This window comes from Scophthalmus maximus, chromosome 8, assembly GCF_022379125.1.
Source record: "Scophthalmus maximus strain ysfricsl-2021 chromosome 8, ASM2237912v1, whole genome shotgun sequence".
In the NCBI taxonomy this organism is placed as follows: domain Eukaryota; kingdom Metazoa; phylum Chordata; class Actinopteri; order Pleuronectiformes; family Scophthalmidae; genus Scophthalmus; species Scophthalmus maximus.
The window spans coordinates 10110046-10134052 of record NC_061522.1 but is presented as its reverse complement, the minus strand read 5'-3'; the positions used below and the strand labels follow the sequence as shown (position 1 = coordinate 10134052).

The following is a 24007-nucleotide window of genomic DNA, read 5'->3' as shown; positions in this document are numbered from 1 at the left end:
TCTCTACAGAGAGCTGAGTGTGACTTCTCAAAGAGCATAGGAAGATAAAACACAGTTGTATTGTATTGCTCATTCAATGTATTTTAGATGCTCCTTACTAAGCCAAAGAACATATTTACACTACACTGTGACCTCACAAAGAAGCGCTGCATTTTTGGAATGAATGGGTTTTGACTAGGATTATTCTGCATTTTGCTCAGCTTTTCCCTGTGGTTCTGGTATAAATAGTCTCTCTTTGTCCACATTTACTGTATACAGCATAACACATCCATAAGGGCTACACTACAAATGCATGATCATGAATCCTTACTAAAAGCAACCAGAGGAATCAAATAGTGGATTGAAAAATGTAGCAAATATAAGGAAACAAGCAGGTAAACAGTCATTTTTCACTGCTCTTACAATATATATTTTTTACCCAGTAGTATGTTTTATGGTAATATTATTTGTCAAGGCATTCTTGGCACAAAAAACAACAATTTTGTTTTTCGTCAACACAATATACATATACGCATATTCACATTTATTAAGTTAGGGTGAGGCCATCTGAAAATTTAAATACGTATTAGACCGACTATTGTCACAGGCTTGGTTTAAAAGTTGAAAGTTATCAAACACGTTGCACAAATTAATGCATATCTTAACTGAAACCTACTGCTAGCACTGCTGACAAACAAATGCAATTCTGGCTGTGTAAAAATGTTAAAGAGACATTACGGCTCTTGGGCCTGGCACAGCGAGGAAGCAGGAAAAACATAAAAGTGCTCTTTATTTGCCTTAACCTCCTCTGTGCATGTCTTAAATAGGTCAAAGTCATCAATATTTTATTAGAATCATGTTAAACACAGAGCATCACAGAGTTAAAAGATAACTGCATTTCAGAAAACGATTTAAACAGTTTAAATTAATAATGACATTTTAAATTCCTTAATTATAGCGACTGGCAATTTATGCACATTCTAATGAATTTATTCTTTTTCATCTTTGTTCATTTGAAGCTGGTGAGAACCTCACAGTTTGTTGTATGGTGAGGTGTAGACAAGCTTTTGTTTAAGTCAACTGGTCAGGCTACAAGCTTGACATTTATTCTTCCCATTTCACATTAGTAATAACTGATAAGTAATAAATACCTATAAACACAAGTAATTATCCACATTTGCTTCAGTCAAGCAGCTCTTTATACTATACATGCGATCATGTTATGATTTCTCTTTACCACCATGATTTACATGGAGTTGGTTTATACAGTATCGTCCCAGAGGAAGCAGAGTTGAGTTTACCCTGAAGCGTGCAGCATACATCTCTTTTATGGTGGTGTGTTGCATCCTAAGATGGCAAACTAGTGCAAATTATTTTCTATACGCTCTGTTTCTGTTTTGTCCTGTCTGTTAGAAAAGTGTGTCTTCTATCACCATATGATGTTGCACATAGACCTTCGGGATGTTTGAGAGCAGCAGAGGATACACAGATGGTGGTTTGAGGGTTTCCTCACAACCTCTCCAAAGGCCTGCTGTAAAAGTAAAGTGTTAAATCTGCAGTGCCCTCACCCAACCCCACACATCTCTATGTTTTGGAATGGCGCAGCCTGCATGAGACAAATACAAGATGTGGAACTTGTTTGTTGCATCAAATAAAAAAGGTGCAGTTGCTATTGTAACTGAAAGTACAGGCTCAGGTTAAGGGGTAATTTTCCATATGGTTGTTAAATGTTTGTTGTACTTCACGATTGTCAGACAAAAGCAGTGTTGTTTTTTGTATGAAAATATAATATTTCTGCTTACTTACAATTTTAATATGTTTCTCCATTTGTACTTTTGTTGGTTGGTTGATTCGTTTGTCAACAGGATTATACAATACTACTGAACAGATTTCCTTCACTTTCTTTAAAATTGTTCTTTTGTTGTTGTTGACATTGTTGACATTTTCTCAGACTTGCCAGGGAATTATAGATCTTGATTTGTTTTATGAATCTGACATATTTAGGGGACCAATATCTATATATATGTGGAATTTGCTGTGGCTAATTATTATCATCATTATCATTGTTGATTAATCAAACAATTATTTCTCAATAAATGTGGTCAAAAAATCCCGACAACAACAACAAAGCAGATAACAAGTTCCCAGAACCCTAGAAAAGTTCTTTAAATGTCGTGCTTTGTCAGGCATTCAGGTTACCAGTCCATCACAGGTCTCACAAGTTCACTCTAGAGACGAAAAATATGCTGGGTGAATCGCTGAATCTTTGTACACTATAACAAGCTCTGTCATAATAATACTGGGGACCATTTGTGGAGGAGGGATCAGGTTTCAATGTACTAACAGGGAAGTAGATGTTTTCAAAGGAAAGGCTGCAGTAAGTTTTGCTTTTCTGTGGTGGTCTGTTACTGGATTGAGCCAGTGAGTAGTTCAAACTGTGGTTCTACCCTTCCTGTTTAGTAGTTTGATCCTTTTGGCAATAGTGAGCGATATTGATATGAATGGTTTGAGATGTTTGGGTGCATGCAGTGTGAAATTATTGCCAACTAATGCAATGAGGAGGGATTAGGGGAATGCCGAGGCTAAGGATTTCAAGAATGCAGTTCTTGAACTATGACCAGAAAGTTTTGATATGTTGGCAGACCCAGAGGAAAATAAGTAATCATCTGTAGAAACTCAACAAGATAAATACATATTACATCAGCTAAAGCCCAATGTGGTAAACTTTGTGGGTTCTATGAAAGACTTTATATTGTAATTATTGGATTTTGGAATTGCATCACCAGTGTGATGTTTATCAATTATAAAATTAGAGATTGCAGCTTGATTATGTCTTGCAGTGTTCATGTGATGTGGTATAGCTGTGTTTTGGTAAATGTCAGATACCATTGAAATTCACTGAGCCAAAACACTTAAAATTCTGCTGGGTAACCATTTGGCTGAAGTGATTTATTGTTGGACATGAGATGAGGTGCTCTGCTGCTTTTAGGAAGAGAGGTATCTCTAGACTTTCTGATTGAATTTGAGTTAGTTTTGGTGGGGATACTTTCCTCAGAAAATATTCAGCATGTTCAGGCTCTCTTCTGGGGTGTAAAGATTTGAGTAATAGTGTCATTAATTATGGAAGCATTTTAAATTGTGTTTTCAGATGAGTCTACAATTGAGGTAATGATAGATTTCTTTGTTGCCCTATTGATTCGGTAAAGCGTACCTGTATTATGTTCAGATTCAGAATGTAGCTGTCAAAGTTTGAGATTCTTTATTCAGTATGTTTAACTTTAGCACTTTGAGATTGCTTTTGGAAATGAAAAGTGCTCTATAAATGAAATTTAATATTATTATTATTATGTTTGTGGTAACATTGTGGTTTAACATTTTTGTTGTTTCTAAAGGGGAGCTGATTCCTTTTCCATGATGTTATTTTCACTGGCAGTACCATGAAAATGACAGTGAAGTCAGTGCAATTAAATTACACAATGCTTTGCAAGGACCCGTGTGGTAGAAGGTTTTTTTGTAATGTGAATAAATATAACAAAATAAAATTGAAACGTAACATAAACATTAACATAAACACAAAAACGTTATGAGTTAAAATCATTGGAGTAACTGGGATTGATAGTAGAGATGGAGAAGACTTAACTGTGCACAGCAGGCCTGGAGTAGAGTTGTAATATTATACTGTAGCAGCTGAGCCATTGTTATAACAACTTCAGATTTGTTTTCAATAATCCTTGGGTATGACAGATTATAGGGGAAAAAAATGTGGATAATGGGGAGTTGCATGGAAATGAAAATATGAATCCCAATGAGAGGAGTAATGTTGACAGAGAGGGACGAATTTGAGGTGAAGTGGAATGATGGGGAGAGGCCTGCTTGCTTGAATACCTTATTTATCATACAGTTGTGGCTAAAGCTGCAACGGTATGTCATTAAGAAAGTCGAAATCCAAAATGTATATCCTTGGGTAACAAAACATAAACACAGGCACAAAAGACTCTGATTTTGAGAAATTGGAATGGATATTGTTTCACTAATTTCTGATAAATAGTTGCAGCCCTAGTTGTAGCATAACACAAGCAGCTGTATTCACACTCCAGATTTATTCTCTTAAACTTTCTCACTTACTAATTTACATTTCAAACAATTACACTATTAGGATTTGACTGGTATGTGTTCAGAAGCTCTCACGGGCAGCCACTGTTTCTACTCTTGCCAAGGGGCCTTATTTGGGTCTTTAAATAAGTTATTGTTTGTAAAAAGTTTCGCTCCATGATCAGAGGAAGGAACTGTTTGTTTATACCAAACAGTTTACCTTTGATCCTTCTTCCAAGACTTCTGACCTATGCATGGCAACAAAGTTCCTGAAGTACCCTGTCAAGCCCGACCTCTCCTATTCGAACATGCTCAGGGGTGAGTGGGTGAGCAGAGGAGAACCTCAGCTGGAGTGCAGCCAAGTTGTGGCAGACACATTGGACAGCTGTAAGCACAAAGTAAGGTCATGCTCAAACTTAAGTGGCCAAGACTGTGAACCTGTGTCCTGGTCACTGGAGAGGTTAATAGGGATTAACAAAGAAGGGCTCTCTCTCGGGAGACAATGTTGGGATGCCTGTTTTAAAAAGCAAGGAAAAGCTGCACCTACAATGGACAATAGGGAACTGCAGTTCTAGAAGCCACAATTGGTGCTATAGTTTCTTCCTATCTTCTTCAGACTTAAAAGTAATTGTATTTTATTATAGCTGCATGTATCTGTGTTCATACATACAGTACATCTAGTACAAACAAGTGTGTATCAGTGTCGGCATGAGTGTGTGATAGATTGATAACAGTGAGATATTATGGCATGGACCTGTGGCAGTTTGGGCTAGGTCAGCAATCTCCCCTCAATGTAATGAACAAATAGAGTTGTTATTATCACTAAAAGCAAGACAGAGCCACTACATCATTAAGAATGCACCATTTCTGCCTTAGTCGTAAAGTCAGGTCTTACACTTTCGTGCTTATTCAATAACATTTTTAGATTTAAAAGGCTGGCATGCTTTTAAAATTTTTATTTGAAATATACAAATGACTAAGCTAACCTTTAACACTACATTAACTTATGGTAAGAATGTTTTGAAATGCAAAACAAAAAGGGGCACTTGCACCTCTGCAATAACTTCTATTAACATGATGTGGAAATTATGTTCAACTGAAATGAGTAAGTACATACGTGTTAAAAGAACCAGGTGATGATGCAGTACTTAACCCAGTATCTTCTTGGCAAGTGACATTAAGTCATGAACGCAGATATCCTAACTTCACATTAATATTCAATGTGGCACAACATAAATTAAGCAGAATAAACTAGTATATGAGCACATCAGTCATCACCATTTATGTCAGGTGGTCTAATGCAGTAAGCAATTATTGTGCAATGCTTTTGCAGTGCAGGAGTATTTTCACATTGCTTATTCTCCTTTAGTGAATGATCTGCTGCAGAAATTAAGTCATAACTCAACAAAATTAGGATAATGTTAATACACTTTATTGCATACAGATACGTATACTGGAATGAAGTCAATAAAACAAAAGTGCTACTAAAATATTTGCATATGAAATAAGTGCGAATAATGCTTGGACACTTTAATGGTATGCTTCCATCCTATGTCACCATTTAACTCCCTCCAGATTACATTCTTGATATTTCTTTTTCTGTTATATTTTTCTTCCCTTCTCATTACACCATTTCATCATAACTTGTTTCTCTTAAATTTTTTTTCCATTTTTACCCTTTTACTTCTCATTATTACCCTCCTTTCTGCTCACTCTGCATCCCTTCTTTTCCTTTCCCTCCTTGTCTCCCACTCTTTTGTTTCAACCTTTCCATCATTCACTTTTTGCCTTCCTCTCACCTATCATTCCCTCCCCCCTTCTTACTTAATCATCCGATCTTTGTACTGGTGCAGCTGCAGGAATGAGACTAGGCTGTGACTAATCTGCTGGCAAAGCCTCCGAGGGCCCCTTGTGGTGGTGCCTCTTCACAGAGGAAACATGTGATTGATTGAACCTGGGGAAAACGTTGTCAGGCTGGCCATCATGACTGGATCTCTTGCCTGTTCATAAATTCCCTCCTCCCTCAAGTACTATGGGGAGACACGAGTGTCATGTGGTGGATTTCCATGACACATGGTGCCCTGGACTATTACTGTTGATCCACATTGCCACATTATACTTTCTCTTATATATACAGTCTCACCTTCTACACCCTTGGTTCCATGTCCCACTTTTTGTCTAGTATGTGATTTTGTGAAAGGAAAAAATGGTTAATGTGAGTTTACTTGTGTGTAATTGTAAAAATAAGCATTACTCTGTCCAAATATGGAAACAAACAGCATGTATTTGCTAAATCTCTAAATGGGCAACTAATCATTCAAATAACCCCCTTCTTGGTGCTAGGCCTAGTGTGCATATCAGATGAGGGCTGGGTAGAAAGAACAGGGGAATTACTTTTATCGGCAAAGTGTCATGACAAATTGATTTCCTCACTTAAATCCCAGACAATGTACAAGACAGCAGGTTCACTGTTTCTCTCCCTAAATGGCCCATTTTCCCTTTCCTTCACAGATCAACGCCACCAAGTCATTAAGAATTACAAGGTGGACCCCAGTGCCAAAACCAGAGGGGCTACAGCGTCTACTCTCTGTCTCTCTCTTCACCTCTCCCCACGCTATCCCACACATGTTAATTTATCAAGTTTTCTACTGATGGCTCTGGAGAACAAGTCTGTGTATTCTATCACAGGCTCAGTCACCCATTGAAAGGACTCTGAGGTACGTTTGTCATTGGACTGCTAGATTCTGTGTGAGGGCAGTGAACAGAAAAACTTAAGAGTTATAGTAAAACACTGAGAAGACAAATCTATTTCAGATGAATAATATTTAACTTAAATAATTAGAGATTTTTCGTCAATGGTAGCCACATGCTTGCTTCTTGTGGGGAACTGTTGGATTTTTCTGTAATATTGTGAAGTCTCGACCTTACTATGTAGAGTGCCTTGAGTATGTTGTGATTTAATGCTATACATATAAAATGTTATTCAATTCCTTGGAAAAGTGCAGTGACCAAGAAGGAGCTTGTATGATTGAGCTCAAGGGGATGGATACAGACCAAAAAGTCGCTCCGTAGCAAGCTTTAGTGACATGACTTCTATTATGGCAGCCATGGGTAGCCAGATGAGGCTGATGAGCTCCGGACTGACAATTGCCCTTTAAGGCTGATTGAAGACCAGATGTGTGGCCGCATTTTGGACCATCTGAAAGCATTTCACTGTGTTTGAAGGAAGGCCTGCCAGAATCATGGCTTGTACCAAATTTTAAGTGAAAAATGAGTCATGTAGGGGCTGATTTTTCTATGTTGTAAAGGGCAAAGCCACATGACCAGGAGACAGTGTAGTGTAAATTGAAAAGAGAGGGGGCCCAGTACCAAGCCCTGGTGCATCCCAGAGGGGAGGGAATGGGATGAGGATGCATGCCATGACACAATGAAGAAATGCCCATTGAGGTGGAATTTAAACCAAGAAAGCACTTGGTAAATGCATCTCTCTGTTAAGATACCTTTAACGGAGAGAGCAGATTGCTAGGATTTTCAGTTTTTCACTGTATCAAAGGCTGCTGATAGGTCTAGTAAGATAAGCACTAAGAACTAAGCTGCAGCTCTACTTGCCCTAAGGACTTCTGTCACAGATAACAGAGCAGATTCAGTCAAGTGGTCACTCGTGAAGCCCAACTAATTTGGATCAAGGAGGACATTCAGTGACAGGAATTCTGAGATCTGTTTGAAACCCACCCTTTTGATAGCTTTAGTTATAGATCTGTCAATAGTTCTTGAGCAGGGTCAAGTGAAGGTATTTTGAGGAGAGGTCTTTCCTGAGCCTGTTTGAATACAGACCACCAGTTAGAAGTTTTTGATACCTCATTATAAGTGAGAGGGGTGAACCAGAGAAGTGATGTGGCAATAACCTGGGGAGAAGAAGTAGCCTGCTGACAACATGAAGTTGTTTGACTTCCAAATGGAGTAAGTTGCAGCAGAAGAGTATCCTGGATCTGGTAGAGGAGGTGAAAGCTTTGCGGATCCAAAACGCATATGCAGTTACTTTATACTTGGTGGGAAGGAGCTTAGTTCAATTAATTTCTAATTCTACCAATGTTGTTTCAAAATCCTAATGTTCATGCATGTGCTGAGATTAGTTCAGGTAAATTGTTTACAGCTGACAATATATTATTCATGCAGTATAGATACAGTAGTTTACTTTCTACAGTGATACTGATAATTTAAGGCTTAATTTAAAAATGGTTTATAGCAAACTTGAATAAGCCTGCGTGTCCTGATACTTTCAACTGACAACTGATGGCAGCAAAACATAATTTTAATAGATGGGAGTGTTTGAAGTTGAGCAAGACATTTAACATTGGATTACAAAAGAGCATCAGATATTATACACTACTGAAGGCACTCAAACCCACCAGCTCACAATGAGAACTCTTGCTACTGAGCGAGCTACCCTTACTTGAGATGCGTAATTTCCCTGATGAAATCCAATAGGGCCACTACACACAACGTGACAAGCGGTTCAAACAACTAATTTAAGGCACTAATTAAATGTAACGCCTCACTGTGGCTGGGCAGCCATCAGTGTAGGGTAAGAGTGCAAATACAATATTGGGCTTTAGGGCAAGCCCTGTGATGTAAAAAAACTAATGACTGCCAAAACATTTTCACAAAATTCTAACATTGTGCACATTTGCTAAGACATTAAGTAATTTGCTAGCAGTTAGCAAGCTAGTTTTTTTCCTGGTGAGCTTAACATTCATGGTCTGATATGTTGTCTTATCGGAAAAAAACATTTATTAACATGAATAGTGCCTCAGCTGGCAGCATTTGTAGTTTTTTTTATAATAATAATCATAAATTTCTTGATACAAGCCATGGGCAAGATTATTATTGACTTAGGGTTTCCTATACTAAAACTCTCTATTATACTTCAATGTGGAGCATTTTATGAATTCAGGTAAAAACAATCATAGCTGCAGTAATTAAAAAAATACCATCATCTTAACTTCCCTTTTCTCAAATTACAATTTTGAGATTATACTTCTCTTTCTTTAAATAACAGAAAAATTTTAATACAAAGAACATATTAGCACTTAATTTCAGATTCTGATGCACTGTTGTGCCCACAGGATGCCACCTGCATGTGGGTTGACATCTTTGGTGCTGGCATCAGCATCATTAACACCCTCCAACATCCACTATAATCAAAGTCCTCCTCTATTTACTCCACATAATTGTTTCAATTTGTGAGCAATGACGTTTTACATTTTCAAGTGTACCTCTGTTCTGTCACCAGCAGTTGGTCTCAGTTCAACTCAGTTCATCGCAGTGCTGTTTCTATAGCAACTACTACTGACCCAGCTCCACAGCAGTTGCAGTTAACATACAGAATTTTGTTAGATCTTTGCCCAAGGATATGTTCAAAAATCACCTCCTTGTTCACTTACTGTTCAGGGTGTCTTTCTCTTTAAGACACCCTGAACAGTTTACACAATAGTGGGCAATGAAATCTCACACCATTTATCCTCAGAATTTTGTGTTATCACTGACAGTCCCCTAGTAACACATCCATGAATGTGTTCAAGGGAACTGAATATCTGGTGGCGCAAATTTATTTAGATGAAAGTTCCTCACTTTGCACATAAAATTTTCATATTTCCGCTGCTAGAGTCGCACTAGAGTCCTTCTGCAGTCGAGCCGGCTGAGAGCATGTTCGTCCAAGACTTGGGCTGGCCAATCTGGCTGACTTCCTGTTGGCTCCCCGCACACATTAATGGGATAAAATAACTTAATCACATGGCTCCTCTAGACTTTCCAAATGGCTGGCTCAGTCACATCTGAGTGTTGGAGAAACCCCCACAAATGATCATAAACGAGGCCTGGCAATGGATGAAATGTAAAGATCGATACCCAAAGTAGTGACTATATCCAGTGTATTTCTATAAATGTGTGTATACATGCAAAGTAAGATTAAGCAACTAGAACGATCAAATCAAAAGCTTTTGAAGCACTGTATTCATAGAAAATTATAAGTGAAATTATTTATTAAGACTGGAAAAAAGCAATAGACACAATATCATGAAGCCCAGGCAAAAAGTTGCTGTCTGGGAGGTTAATGGATAGTAACTGCAGCGGCTTCTGTGCTTTGATAATCATTGTCAAGCATTGAAATGTTAGAAAGTTGCCAAAAGAACATGGAGTGCAGGTAAGACTATAAGAGAAAACAGTGGCGATCCCATACCTCTTATTTTGTCAACCAGATTTAAAAAAAGGTAAAATCAGTCTTACAAAGTAGAGTCTCAGAAAGTAACTGAAGCAGTTGAAATAAGCCAGGTTGTATTTTTAAATCCTAATAGTGTGCATTATATGGGTAATACCTGACAAACAATTCAGTGTCTGTGTTGCTGAATTCAACTTCATTAGTCTTGTTTGTGATCAATTCCCCCAGAGAGAGTCTGGGGGATTTAAGTTTCAAGCTGTGTCTTTGTGCACTCGTTCACGTGTGTTTCTCAACAAGACAGCAGATGACCTTTTAATAATAATCTCACATTAGGGTTTCATTTTTTAATCACTGTCATCCTAGCATTTTGGAAATAGAAATCTCTTCATGTGTCCTACTCTCTTACTGTGAGAGTGGCTTTAGGTCTGTTCCCCCCAACAGGCTTGTCATGGCTCTGCAGCCTGTCAGCATACTCTCCCTGAGGTTCTCTTGGGGTTTAGGCTGTGATGACCATCCTGTAAGGCAAAGATTCTCATGTATAGCTGCCTCAGTTTATCACCCGGACCATGTTTCTCTGTGTTCTCCTTTCCCCTACCATCCCAGGTGACCAAAGTATGACATGTGTCAGTGGTGCGTGTTAGTGTTGGGAGATAGAATGGGGAAAGGGCAGGGTTAGTCTCCCCTGTATCAGAAGTCAATGATTCACTGGGGTGAGTAGGACATTCTGCAACAGTGAACAGTTCCTTTAGAGCACTCTCTTTCCTTCCACACATTTCCATCCCTAGCTTAACACTGTCCTTTACACTATTTATCACCCTGCAAAAAACGCACAAAATTAATGCCATTGTTACAAATCCCATTAAATTGTTAAATATAGCACATAAAAATAATTGAATAACAGCTTTCTGTTGTGATGCTTCTTATTAAGAAGACAGGGCTGCACTGCATATAGTGTATGAATACTCCTGTATTTCCATGTCAATTTCCACAAATTGTAGAATAGTTTTTCCCAACTGAACAACTTGGATTTGGTTTAAGTAGATTGTTGTACCACACAACTGGAGCAGGGTTCTGTTTTCACCGCTGTCTGTGTGTGTACAAAATAACTCAAAACTCATGGATGTGTTTTCACCAAAATTGGTGGGAATATTACTTGGGAGGGTATCTCCAGATGGACACCTTTCTGGAGCTGACCGGTCATGGGCAGAGCAGGGGGTGGAAACCACTCACACAAAAGGCTCTTACAGAGCAGGGCCAGTATAAAGCTGGGCTTGATTGCTAAGAACTGTACATTTCTTGGGCAAATTAACTACTTAATGGATGTTTTGACCGGCCACTGATGAAAGTGGTCTTTCTACCAGTCCGGTTCATTGTCAGTCTAATTTTGACAGACTGTCAATCTGTTTGTGAGAGAGGGAGATAGATAGAGCGAACAAGCGATCTGATTGTATGCATTTTTATATATAATACCCATATTAGAGTACTTTCAAAGTGCATGTCTGAAAGATTATATTTCTGATGTATGAGGCATTATAATATAAAATTTAAAGGATTCAACACCTCTGCAGTTTAAATAGTCCTGATTGTACCCAAAAATGCACTGTTTTTATGTTTTAAAAATACAAATATATTTCATATTATTATTCATTGTAATCACAAAAAATCGAATGTGTAGGGCAACTGCCAGCACTTTCTCAAGTGGAGCCTGATAATACACTCTGATGTAGGCACAGCAACAGTTGAGACCAGTGCTCAGTAGCCGGCTGTCTGCTGTGGGGGAAAAAAATTCTGGCTGCTTCAAATATGACAGCATGAATAAAAAAATCAGACTCAGCTGACCGTCAGATAAATGTGTCGCTGTAACGGTAAACTATCAATCATGAGCTGCCCACAAAAAAACAGCAAAAGAGCAAATAGCTACAATCATAAAATCACATGAGCGACACAGAATTTTTTTTTTTTGATTATCTCAGTGAACTCACTTGTCAGAATTTCTTTTGGGGGTGCTATGAAGCTGCAAATCTCATGTTGGTACATCGTAAAGCCAACGCTGTTACTGTACAGTAAAATAATGCACGTTTGCAATTGCATCATTACTTCCCACTGCACGCATCACATCCAGGTATCGTGTGTGGAGGAAGGAGAAGCTTCCAGAATGACAGCCATCACTACAGCACTCCATCTATCTTGGCTTTATGGCAGCCAAAGTGAAATAAAAATAAAATAAATACAAATACTCAAAGGCTCTCAGACTGTGAGAGACAAGATTCTCTGGTCTGATAAAACCAATATAAAACAGTTTGGCATCAATTCTAAACATCCTGTCTGGAGGAAACCAGGCACGGTCCCTCCTGCCCAATACCTTTCCAATGGAAAAGCATGGTGGAGGCAGCATCATGCTGTTGGGAGGTTGGTGGGGACATCGACATAGGTCAGGATTGAAGGGAAGCTTAATAGAGCAAAGTACAGCAATTTCCTCTAAAAACCTAGTCTAGGTGACCTCAGACCTCAGGGTCGAAGCTTTACCTTCAAACAGGACAATAACCCTGAGAAAACAACCAAGAAAAATGCATGAGTGGCTGTAAATGTCCTTGAGTGGCCTCGTGAGAGCCACGACTTGAACCCAATTGAACATCTCTTTAAAGGTTCTGAAAATGGCACAGTCCCATCCAACCTGACAGAGCTTAAGAGGCATAGCAGAGAAGAATGGCAGAAAATCCCTTAACATGATGTCAAAAAAAGTGAGGTCTGAATACTTTCTGAATGCACTTCGCCTATTCCCTATGATAGGTCAAAACATTTTGCACATTTTAAATGTTTCCATCTGTGTATGTGTGGGGCATGGGTAAAAATGATTAGCATGTACGTATTATTCTGTTAATGTAGGGCCGCTAAATTTACACAGAATAATACTCTTGTGACACGCTTATGTCTCCTTCGAGGAGTTAAAGTGTCATAATCACCCTGCGCTAGTTCGCTTGGCCTTGAGGACGTTAAAAATGAGCGCTCTTGGCGATGGAGGTGGCAAGAAACTTCTTTAAAAATGATGGAGAAACTTTGATAAGTCCTCAACAGGGACATGAACTGTCAGGAAGACAGATACCTTAAGTCAAGCAGAGACCTTTCATTAATGTAGCACAATTCCTCTACCATCTGTTTAAGGTGACATCAAAATGGTTCTTTTGAAGCCTCGTGTGTGATCAACCCCAGGGCATTGCTCATCATCGTCACTCCTAGGACTCCCCAGGTAATTAATTTAACATGTTCTTACAATACATGTAAAGTGCATGCTTAGTTTGAGTATTTTTTAAGATGGTTAATTATGGAAAATCAAATGTAACAGGGCATGCACATGTATGTACAGTACCAACCTAAAAAATCTCTTAGATGGTATATTTAGATACAACGCATATGGTTTAAGTATGGATGATTTTAGATTTGATCACATTTAATTAAAAGCATTGTATTCTGTTTAATCCTATTTGACAGATGTAAGGATACATCCTTATGTTTGATATTTCAAATCTTGCAGGAATTCATTCAAACCAGAAATGTAACCCTGTTTTTTTAAGTTTAAGTGAATACATTGATAAAGTTTTTCTAAAAGTGTAAAGAATGTGATCATGAAAAAAAAAACACATTCTACCACATGCACAGTAGATGAAAATCCAACTAGAAGTGGACCACAGCCCAGAACCAGATTGGTATTCCAGCTACAATTGTCTGCACTATCGCCAGTTATTCAATTTATGGGTCTATCTGTCTAAATATGAAAAAATATATATCTCTGAGAAGCACACTAGCAGATCAAAATGGTGTTATACCTTGCTACCCCCACAATCAGTAACCATGGCATAGGGCAGAGACACTTTTTTTTTCAAAACAAAGCAGACAAAAAGCTCATCCAAAGCAGGCTTTAGAGAACCCTGGAGGCCTGAATGGGAGCTAATTTGTCATAATCAGTTACGGTTGTATTGATGTCAGAGCTTAAGTAATCATTGCGCACAAGCACAACTATCTTCGGAGGCGTCTGGCTTAGCGACATGGGTCTGAAGGGGAGAAGCACGGAGTGGGAAAGCAGAAGCACTAATGCGTGAGACAGGCCAAAAGAGAATTGAGAAGTGGAATGTGGAGCATAATGAGGGAGGGTAGACACTAATTAAGTTTGAGAGGAAAATTTCAATGTGAAACTTTATTCTTAAGGCATGCCTGATAAAAGTGTCTCTCCTTGAACATGTTGCTTCTTAATTGTTCTTTGAGCAGCGGCCAATTAAATCGGCGGTCATGCAAGACGGAGGGAGATGTCCAGTAAAGCAGAATCGCATGCACGTGAAGTGTCTGTGAGAGACCCGGTGTTCATGACAGCGCTTCTTTCCAAACGGTTGCCTACTACTTGTCAGTACAAGTCCACCCACATACTTTATTATCGTGTTTCCTCAAATAGTGGCCAAGGCCTTTATTTACCTCAACTGCCGAAGGTAACGAACCTTAATATGTAGCAGGCTTCTAGTAGAGAAAGGACTTCATTCCCAGTGTTTGATCAGTATAATTGGCCATATTGTAATACCAGGCTCCATTTGACCTCTGCTTTGTGCCCTGGGTGTGGCTGCAGTGCGGAGTGAATAGAGCAGAGAGGCTGCGGTGGACACATTGATAACTCGAGTTGACGATGTCTTTGCTTGTTATTGCCAATAAAGTACTTCATCTAACCACATGCTCAACACGCGTGTAGGAAAACAATATCTCCAACTGTTTTGTCAGCAGTTTTGTCCAGTGGCATGTTTTACTCAACCACAGTGTGCTGGTTAAGCTAATAGTGGGGTTTCGTTTGTGCTTTTTTACAAAGACGTTAAAATCAAAGCTGTCTGTCTGTAGTCTAAGTGATTCTTAGTTTGCCAAGAAACTAATTCACGCAAGATTAGCTACTGTCTGGGAGAGAGCAGCCCCCACCTAACAGCAGAGAGAGGACAGAGGACAGGAAGAAGGACTGATACTATCTCATGTCTGTGCTCTTTACTGTCTCTAAATTTCACTCAGTAGTGTGATGTAAGGGATATTATTTATGTACTGATATTTTAAATTTCTTTACAGTCAGAGATTGTTAAGTCAATAGTGTTGCTGCTCAAATGAATAGACACACGCCTTCATAATTCTGCTTTAATCTATTGTTTCCTTTTTCTCTCTGTCTTTCTTTGGTGCACCATGATTTGACACAATATTAGGGTATATTTAATATCATTTATTATCATTATTCCTCTCTCTGCAGGGCAATACAGTGTTGATTGTCCTGATCAATGATAGATACACTTACAAAAAATGGTGAATGTTCACATGTCTTTTTCCAGAAACCTGAAAGCCTATGATGAACTTTATGGCAAGTAGTAATTGCCAAATAATTTAATAAATATTTTAGGGGTCCAAAGTAATATACTCACTCGCATTACAACTCTCTCATATAGCTGAAAGCCCTAATTGGTGGCGTCTGATTAGTGAAACATTTTAATATTTTAGATTCCCACACATACATAATCTTTTTGTGTACTTTCCAAAATGCATTCACACAGGCACTAAAAGAATATGCCTGTGATGATTCTTTTAAACTTTAACATATTAATGAATGTTTGTGATGATGTAGCACTGAGAGACCCCAAGCTTTTTACCACAACATAGAAACTGAAATTTAGAGAAAAATGGGGTCAGGCCTTGTCCAATGTCAGTGTACTCACACAGTAAATGGATTGAGGGGATGAGTATTCTGTTCAGAGCAGTCTTTACCAGACCAGATAGTTCAGTTTTTTTGACAAATTTCCATACAATACTACATTTTACATTGAATAATGCTCTCCTCGACTGAATTATTAAATAAGAGCATAAACGTTGACCAAGCATCAGTGTGGAAAAAAATATAACTAAATATAAATGCGTCTGTGTGTGCGCAGTTGCTGGATGGAGTCGACCTTCAACAGTGGCTCTACAAATGAGTGTATTATCAATATAGGCCCCCTAGGGCAGACACAGATGATAGGCGTATATGTCATGCTGCCTGTGATCGATAACTGTTCTGCAGACGAACACAATCGCTTCTGTTTTTATTTTCAATTATAAAATCTGGGACTGTATTTTTCAAACTGGTTAAAGTGGAATTTTGTACTACATAGTAAAAGATGAAAGTAAAAATCCTTTTGTTTTCCTCCGCCTCTCAGCCAAACAATAAAAGCTATCTGTCGTGTTTCCCATTTAGAAATGAAAGCTGCAGGCATCTTCTAACATTTTTAAGAGTAGAGTCTAGATCATATCATGAGTTATTAATATAACAGTTGTTTATTTCACATTTTAGATTTTAAACTTCACCCGAGTTTTGGCAGAAGTGCCGCTACCCCGGAAATTCAAAACATGCCTTTAGAACACAGTGCTGGCGAAGACATGCTGACCACCTTCTCCTTGTCTATTGTTTTCTTTATTCTGCCAACTTCTTAATCTGTAGATTGATCATCCAGATCAGCCGATAGCAAAATTCAATTGCATTACCTTGGTTTCAACGAGTAGAAGTCAGTCACTCTGCATAGTTACCCACAATGTGTATATTCAAACTTGCTGCAGTAAAATGTAAGATTCGGACCTGAATCAGCGTTTAGCTACTCTTTAAGGATATCAGAATTAAATTGTAGGGTTTTGTAGAAAAAGCCAAATACCAAGTAAAATTAAAGGATGTGGGAAAAAAAGAACAATTGGGAAGTTGTATTTAGGGTTAATCCTTGTCTTTGATTGCCGTTGATTGCCATTCCAACCATACACGCAATTAATCATGTGATCACTTGAGTCCTCCTCTTTAAGGTTAATCCGACGCTTTGCTGGGAGCAGGACTCACCACGTTCGTGAGGGTATGAGTGAGTGCGTGTACACAAACCCAAGACATGACAATTAGTATATCCATTGATTTCACCTGAAGTGACTGCTCACTTTGACTACTACTACTTATACTGCAAAAAATGCTTAGAAACAAAAAAATAATGAGCAATTGGTCTAATTCCAGCACATTAACTCTTCACAGAACACTTCTTGTGTGTACATGTCAGATGATTTGTGATCTTATATGCAGCCGTATCCGCTATAGCCTCTACTGCTGTGAAACAGCTGCTTTTTTTGCTGATCCGATCAAACACAATTAGTATCTTCAGCATAAACGCTGCCTTTTACCATCACTCTCTCTCGCACTCATATGGACAATTGCATTTTTCTCCCCTTCCTTTATTAACACCACTCGCCTATAGGGAGCTGGCAAAGTTAAGTGAGCTCTCCATCTGTTAAATTAGAGAGTGTCAAAACTTTTAGCTGCCGAGTGATCCAGAGACATAATCCCATGTCTCCGTGGGTAATGAATTGTACTCATGCTAATTAGCAAGCACATGGCCAGCAGTAGCAGTGAGAATGTCCTCATCAAATAGACTTACAGTTTTGTCATGTATACGGCTTCTCTCTTCTCCCCTGCGGCTGTCTGCATGGGCCTTGGCTCAAACCTCTGTTGCTCATCTTCCCCCAACACCCTCCCACTGAATGACACTTTTTTACTGTATAATGTAGGGTAACACTAAACATGAGCAGAGAGACGAAGAGGACATGTGACAATTGTCCTCAGTTGCACTAGCAATAGGGACGTTATAGCCTACTGAAGTTTAATAATTTGGATACTGGGATACTTTGGTTTTGAGCAGTCTGGATTGACCATAACAGGATAGCAAAATAAAACTAATCAATGAACAATGAAACAAATAAATAAGTAAACATAAAACAGATGTTTAAAAAAAAAAAGAAGCATTTTCAGGAACCAATGTTTGCAACGCTAATGTATGGGTTTCATTAGCCTGAGCGATAGTCCATAGAGTGATAGAATGAGAGAGTGAGAGTGAAACAGAGAAGGAGAAAGTCTTCAAGGGTGAATGAAGCAGAGGGTGTCTGTGTTGCTAAACACTGGCTATAATAGAGGCCAAGGATTAGATGGCAAACTTTATACCCCTACACCCCCCTCCCCCTTAACACCCCCCCACACACACATACCCTGCATTCTGTCAGGGCTTTATCTGGCCTTTTATTTGCCTTTATCGAGCATGGCGGAGGCAGCCCGCTCGGCGTTAACAATGCCGGGCTAAAGTCATTTCACACAACACTACTTGGTCATGTAAGCTGACAACTTTTATATTCCGTTATGTCCTTGGCTTGCTCTGTCGTATGAGCTTATCGGGAGCGAGGAGTGGCTCCATCAGTTGGTTTCCAGCACCAAGACGTGCCACGGAGTGGGGTAAATTGTGCTAATTTCAAGCCTGGAAGAACCATTACTGGGAGGTGAGCATAACTCTTAGTGGCGGACAAAAGTGCCTAGAAAGAGAGTCCGCACATTGCTCATGGATCCACTGCAGGCTGCACTGGGTTTAAGTGTTCAATACCGTGCTCTGGTGTGCATCAAAGCCTTCACATGCAATTTATTCTTTGGTGACAAAGGATGTGCGCGTTTGTGTGTGTGGTGATGATGGTGCTTTTGGGTAGGGGGTGTAAGGGGGTTCATCTGCACAGTCTTTTAATTAACCTCATGCCCTGTTACTATCCACACTGCCAGGACTTGGCTGACCTTATAGCGATTTATGCCGCAATAAAAGTGACAAGGTTATGGAAATACAGGCTGATGCAGGATGTGACAGAGGGGTTGCTGGACCTACCTTTAACAGGCTGACAGAGGCCATTATCCTTGATGTCTGATGAAGAGGCGGAAGATAGAAATGCCCCCAGCATTCAATGCAGCACTGCGTGCTTAACATAGGGACTGCAACCAGGGTGATGGATAAATAATGGGCAACCAAATGTGTTCTGTTGATTTAAGAATGAGTCACTATATCTGTGTGTGCGTGTGCGTGTGCATGTGCATGTGCGCGTGCGTGCGCGCAAGTGTGTGTGTGTGTGTGTAAATAAACTGCCAAGTAGTCAACACATGATTTTATTAAATTACTAATAACTCACGATTTTTTTTTATGAACTATTAGATCATTTATTCTAAGAGACATAAATTCCTAGAGCTGCAGCTGGTGCCCTCAAATTGCTTGTGTAGTCTTAACCCCCCCATAAGAAATAATAGCAATAAATGTGGAGCAGGTTATCTTTTTGAATTTTTGCTTGAAATGTTACTTAAAAGTCTGTCAATGTCAATAGTTTGTTTCTAGCCCTACTTTAAAGAAAAAAATTAAAATTGGTAACGGCATATTGGTCTCCTTCTAAATGGAGAACTGCCCTCCCTGTAGTCCAACATTCAGTTTGAGGTTGGGTTCAGCTTTCATACGGTGTCAGTCCTAATTGTATGTATTCTCCATTGCAAAACTACGCATGCATACCAATATTGTCTCTCTATTGCTGCCATGTATTATTAAGCAAATAGAATTTGATTTTCTCACCCAGTCATCCCTTCACTTCTTCTCCTGTGATATGTCCTTGTTTTACTCCATCATAACTCGGTCCTTAATCTGAAATGACATGGCACACATTCAGAGTATGAATCAATTAATTGGAGACCGGCCGTAACTGTCTTAAAATCACTATGTTTATCAACTAAATAATAAAAACCAAAGGAGAGCACAATAATGCAATTCAGTTTTGGATTGCTTGTGGCTGAGTGGATTCAGTGAGTGATGTGGCTTGATTTGATAGTGTTTTCGCTCTCCCTATATTGCCAAATTATTGGGATATGGGTGCATTCGGAAGCACATAATTATCTTGTCATTCTAGTTAATTAGCATCCTATAAGGACCAACAGCCCACAAGGTAACTGCTCATCAAACAGCAGGTCGGATGACTAGATAATAAGATGACCTGGGGAAGGTCACTTGGGTTAAAAGGTACAGTAGGTCTCCTTCCCACTGGAGCAGTGCACAGTAAACCTGAATTCAAACTTTGAAGAATGCAGGATGATATTCTATCCATTGTCGGTAATGGAAAACATCCTATAATGCGTGGTCATAGTTTTAAATATGGTCTAAATGGTTTAAATATACCAAACATAATGTAATACCTAAAGATTCAGTGGCTGCCAAATTATGTATTGTGTTTAAATTCAAAAAAGAGTAGAGCTTGAACTGCTTTTTTAAAGGTGATATTTAATGTAGTCGTAAGTTGGGTTTTTTGCCAGTTCAAAATGTGCCTGTCGGTCGGTGGCATTTTTACCAAAAAAACAACAAACAAACCTTTTTCTAGATTTTTTTAGTAATTTTGAATGGTAGGATGTGAACTGACGATAATTAAATGTGGTCACTTTTCATTTAGATTACAACTAATGATTATTTTCAATTGACTGACTAATACTTTACTGATACTGACAATTATTCTTGATGAAATCAGAAGGGTCGAGGTGATGCCTTCAAATTGCATATTTTGTCTGTTCAGGAGTCCAGAACTCAAAGATATGGGGGTGACTCAATGTCCATTCACTGCTCGTAATTCCCCGACTTTCTCACCTCATTTTCCTGTATCTCCTTTGATTGAAGTTATTTAGTTTAAAATGACAGACAGGAAAAGGAGCAAAGCTCTGTGTGTGTGTGTGTGTGTGTGTGTGTGTGTGTGTGTGTGTGTGTGTGTGTGTGTGTGTGTGTGTGTGTGTGTGTGTGTGTGTGTGTGTGTGTGTGTGTGTGTGTGTGTGTGTGTGTGTGTGTGTGTGTGTGTGTGTGTGTGTGTGTGTGTGTGTGTGTGTGTGTGTGTGTGTGTGTGTAGACACATTCTATCAGGCAGGTCCTTTATCAAAAAGAATAACAAATATTAGTAGCCTACCCACAGTTCTTTGATTATATAATCTTGTTGGTTGGCAACTTAACTCTGCAGTTTGTTTTTCTTTCTTTCTTTTTATTTTTGTATCGTCCTGCTCTGTGGAGAGCTTGTGGCTTTGTTCATTGATCTGCCCCACATTGTATCTGGATGTTGAGCTGGAAATTGGGCAGGATGAAGCAGCTTATGTAAGCAACAGTTGAAGTCATCAGGGGAAGGAGAGACTTAACCGCATATTCTGCAGCATGTTTGAGGAAACGTGATGAGATATTACCAATATCAACACACTCACGCTGCGCTTAAGAACATCCATGGATTCCAGGGCCAGACAGCGATTAGTGATGCTGGTGCTGAATGGTAAATATCATTGCTCTGCATGAACATCTGTTCATTACATTTAAACTGCTACATTACAGGCTGCGGAAACGAACTGAAAACTTGTATCTTAATGCCAAGCTGGGGGGGGGGAGGGGGGGGGGATGGCGATGGTATACATCGTAGTTGGTGTTTCTGTTATTACCCTGCCAATTAAATGTACATGCAGTTCGTACTGTACGTCTGCAGATATGGAATTTGACTTTTTCTTTAGCATTTGTATTGTATATATATTAGAAAGAATTAAATTATTTACAAAACAATAACCATGTGCAGCTGAAACTCAGTAAATGGTGGATGATGCAACAGGTCAATGGCTCCAAACATCTAAGTAAATCTACTACAGAATGATTTCAAACAAAGTCGTCCTGTTGGAGCCCAGACCCTATTCCAACAGCTCTGGATTGAGCTAAAGAGCTGTTTCCACCAGACATCCTAAGAATATAGCTGATCTGAAGCAGTTCTGCCAAGCAGCCATGGTGTTGAATTAGTTGATTGATTGGTTGGATTGATTTTTTCTTAATTATTTTAGCTGTGGCAAGAAACGTTGCATGCCATATACTGTAGCAGTAGATGATATACTGTAGAGTACAGAATAAGATTTTTTTTTGTAGTTTTATTCATTTCATAGAAACATAATGAGTTGTTAGACACACACACACCATAGAAACCCTTCAGTCTCCCGATCACGGACGATATAAGATTCTTAACAATGAGTGGCATCGGCAAGTGCTCGGACCAAAAGTTGTCCTTTCAGATGAATGTGATAAAAAGCCGTCCATATTTGCTTTTGTATCCCTACCTGGGTGATAAAGCTGCACTTAAAACAAGAGATGGCTTCATTTTATCATCATGTAACAACAGCAAACAAGCGAAGGTCACTCCACAACAGCGGTTTTGTTGAACATTACACCAGTTCCGAGGTATAATTAATTTTAGCAAAGCAGCAAGGCTCTAAACGAAAGAGGCTCTGAGGACACTGGTGACATTATGGTGTTTAAGTTGTACTATTTTCAGTCCATTGAACAATATCTCCAAGAAACATTTAAGGAGGTGATTGAGGTTATTTCCAACAACATTATCACACACTGAGTTTTAGCTGTGCCTTACTTTTTCAGTATTGGACCCACAGAATAAATCCTACAAATATTCACTCATTTTTAGTTTGAAAAGAAAAATACAACCTTCATTCACTATGTTATAGTGACAGGTCTGTGTAGCGATGAAAGAGTTCATTACCACTGAACAGAGGAAGGGAAACAGAGAGAGAATAGTTTTTCTTATATAAGTAGAAACTATATTTTTTTTGCCTGTTCAAAATGTCAGTGCTTGGCCTTGTTCCCCAAAAAATGCCCGACGGAGTAAATTTTGAAGTAGATAGGATGAACAGTTGTTGAGAAAATTGAAGGACATACAGTGAAAAAAAGAAAGAAGTTTAGCTTTATTAGTAGGATTGATATGGTGCTCTGAGAAACTCCAAGTATATTTGTTCCTCGACATAGAATTGGAGAGTTCCAATTAAATAATGCTGTGGGACATTGCCACAAATCTTATGAAACATGGCTACTCAAAGCAGCAATGCTAAGGAACCGAAAATGGAAATTACTTTCAATGAAGTCAGGCATACAAATTCATTCAAAACAATTTGGGCAAATACAGTTGCTGCCTAAAGAGGTTTAAAAAGTCAAGTAAGTATAAAACTTAATTAAAGCAAATGAGACTGTTTTCAAGTACAATATTGTAATGTTTCAGATCAAGTTAAACTAAGCACTGTATAGTTTTGTTTACATGTTGTCTAAGAATAAAGTTGATTAAAAGTTTAAACTGACTTCTTCATGGATGCTAAAGCGGGATGATAACTTCAAACACCTACAACTCATTTACAGTGGGGTCTTTTCCTAAAATGTTTGATGTAAGAAATATTATTTCCCTGCGCATGACATGATTACAAATTATTAATTTCTCTAATTTGCTGTAGTGTTGTTTGGGGTGCATGTTGCCCTGAATGAAAAAAATATTTTAATAAATAATAAATACATTTTAATAAATAAATATATTAAAATATTAAAAACTATTTAATAAAACAAATAAAAAAATAGAGCCCCAGAGCTTACTCCTAATTATTTCGGATGCAGTTACCAGCAAAAGTCAGAAGGGTTACATAAGAGAAGTGAAATAAAGACACTTGTTTGGCTACATCTCTTTTTTGGAATATATTTTTTATCTGCATGTTCAACATTTACAAGAAAATAATTGTTTTATTTTGACAACTTGAAAAAAAACTTGCTGTGTTGTTTTTACCATTTTTAGATGAACTTCCTCCTCAAAAAACAGTAATATACAGTAAAACCTGTTTTCCTTTTCTCCCAGCAGCTGTAAAAAATTTGCATTCAAAGGTATGTATTCATCCAATGGGACATACACTCCTATAAACAATGACAAACTATTTCATGAATAATACATTTGGTGGGACTGCTTTGAGAATGCTAATGTTGTAACGGGAATGACCGTCTAACTTCTTAGACTCATTGTATATTTTAAAAAAAG

At 38.6% G+C, this 24007-nt stretch overlaps 1 long non-coding RNA gene across 9 annotated transcripts in view; it reads left to right on the top strand.

The window, feature by feature from the left end:
• LOC118312712 overlaps positions 1-24007 on the top strand; it is a 119202-nt gene that overhangs the window by 64272 nt on the left and 30923 nt on the right. For 4 of the 9 annotated variants that reach the window (XR_007031380.1, XR_007031378.1, XR_007031379.1 and 1 more), the window contains exons 6-7: positions 6583-6788; positions 13451-13535. This is a non-coding gene — a long non-coding RNA (uncharacterized LOC118312712). Of the gene's footprint in view, positions 1-6582; positions 6789-13450; positions 13536-23830; positions 23857-24007 lie in introns of all 9 variants that reach the window. The other 5 variants (XR_007031375.1, XR_007031373.1, XR_007031374.1 and 2 more) reach the window with 4 other exon arrangements.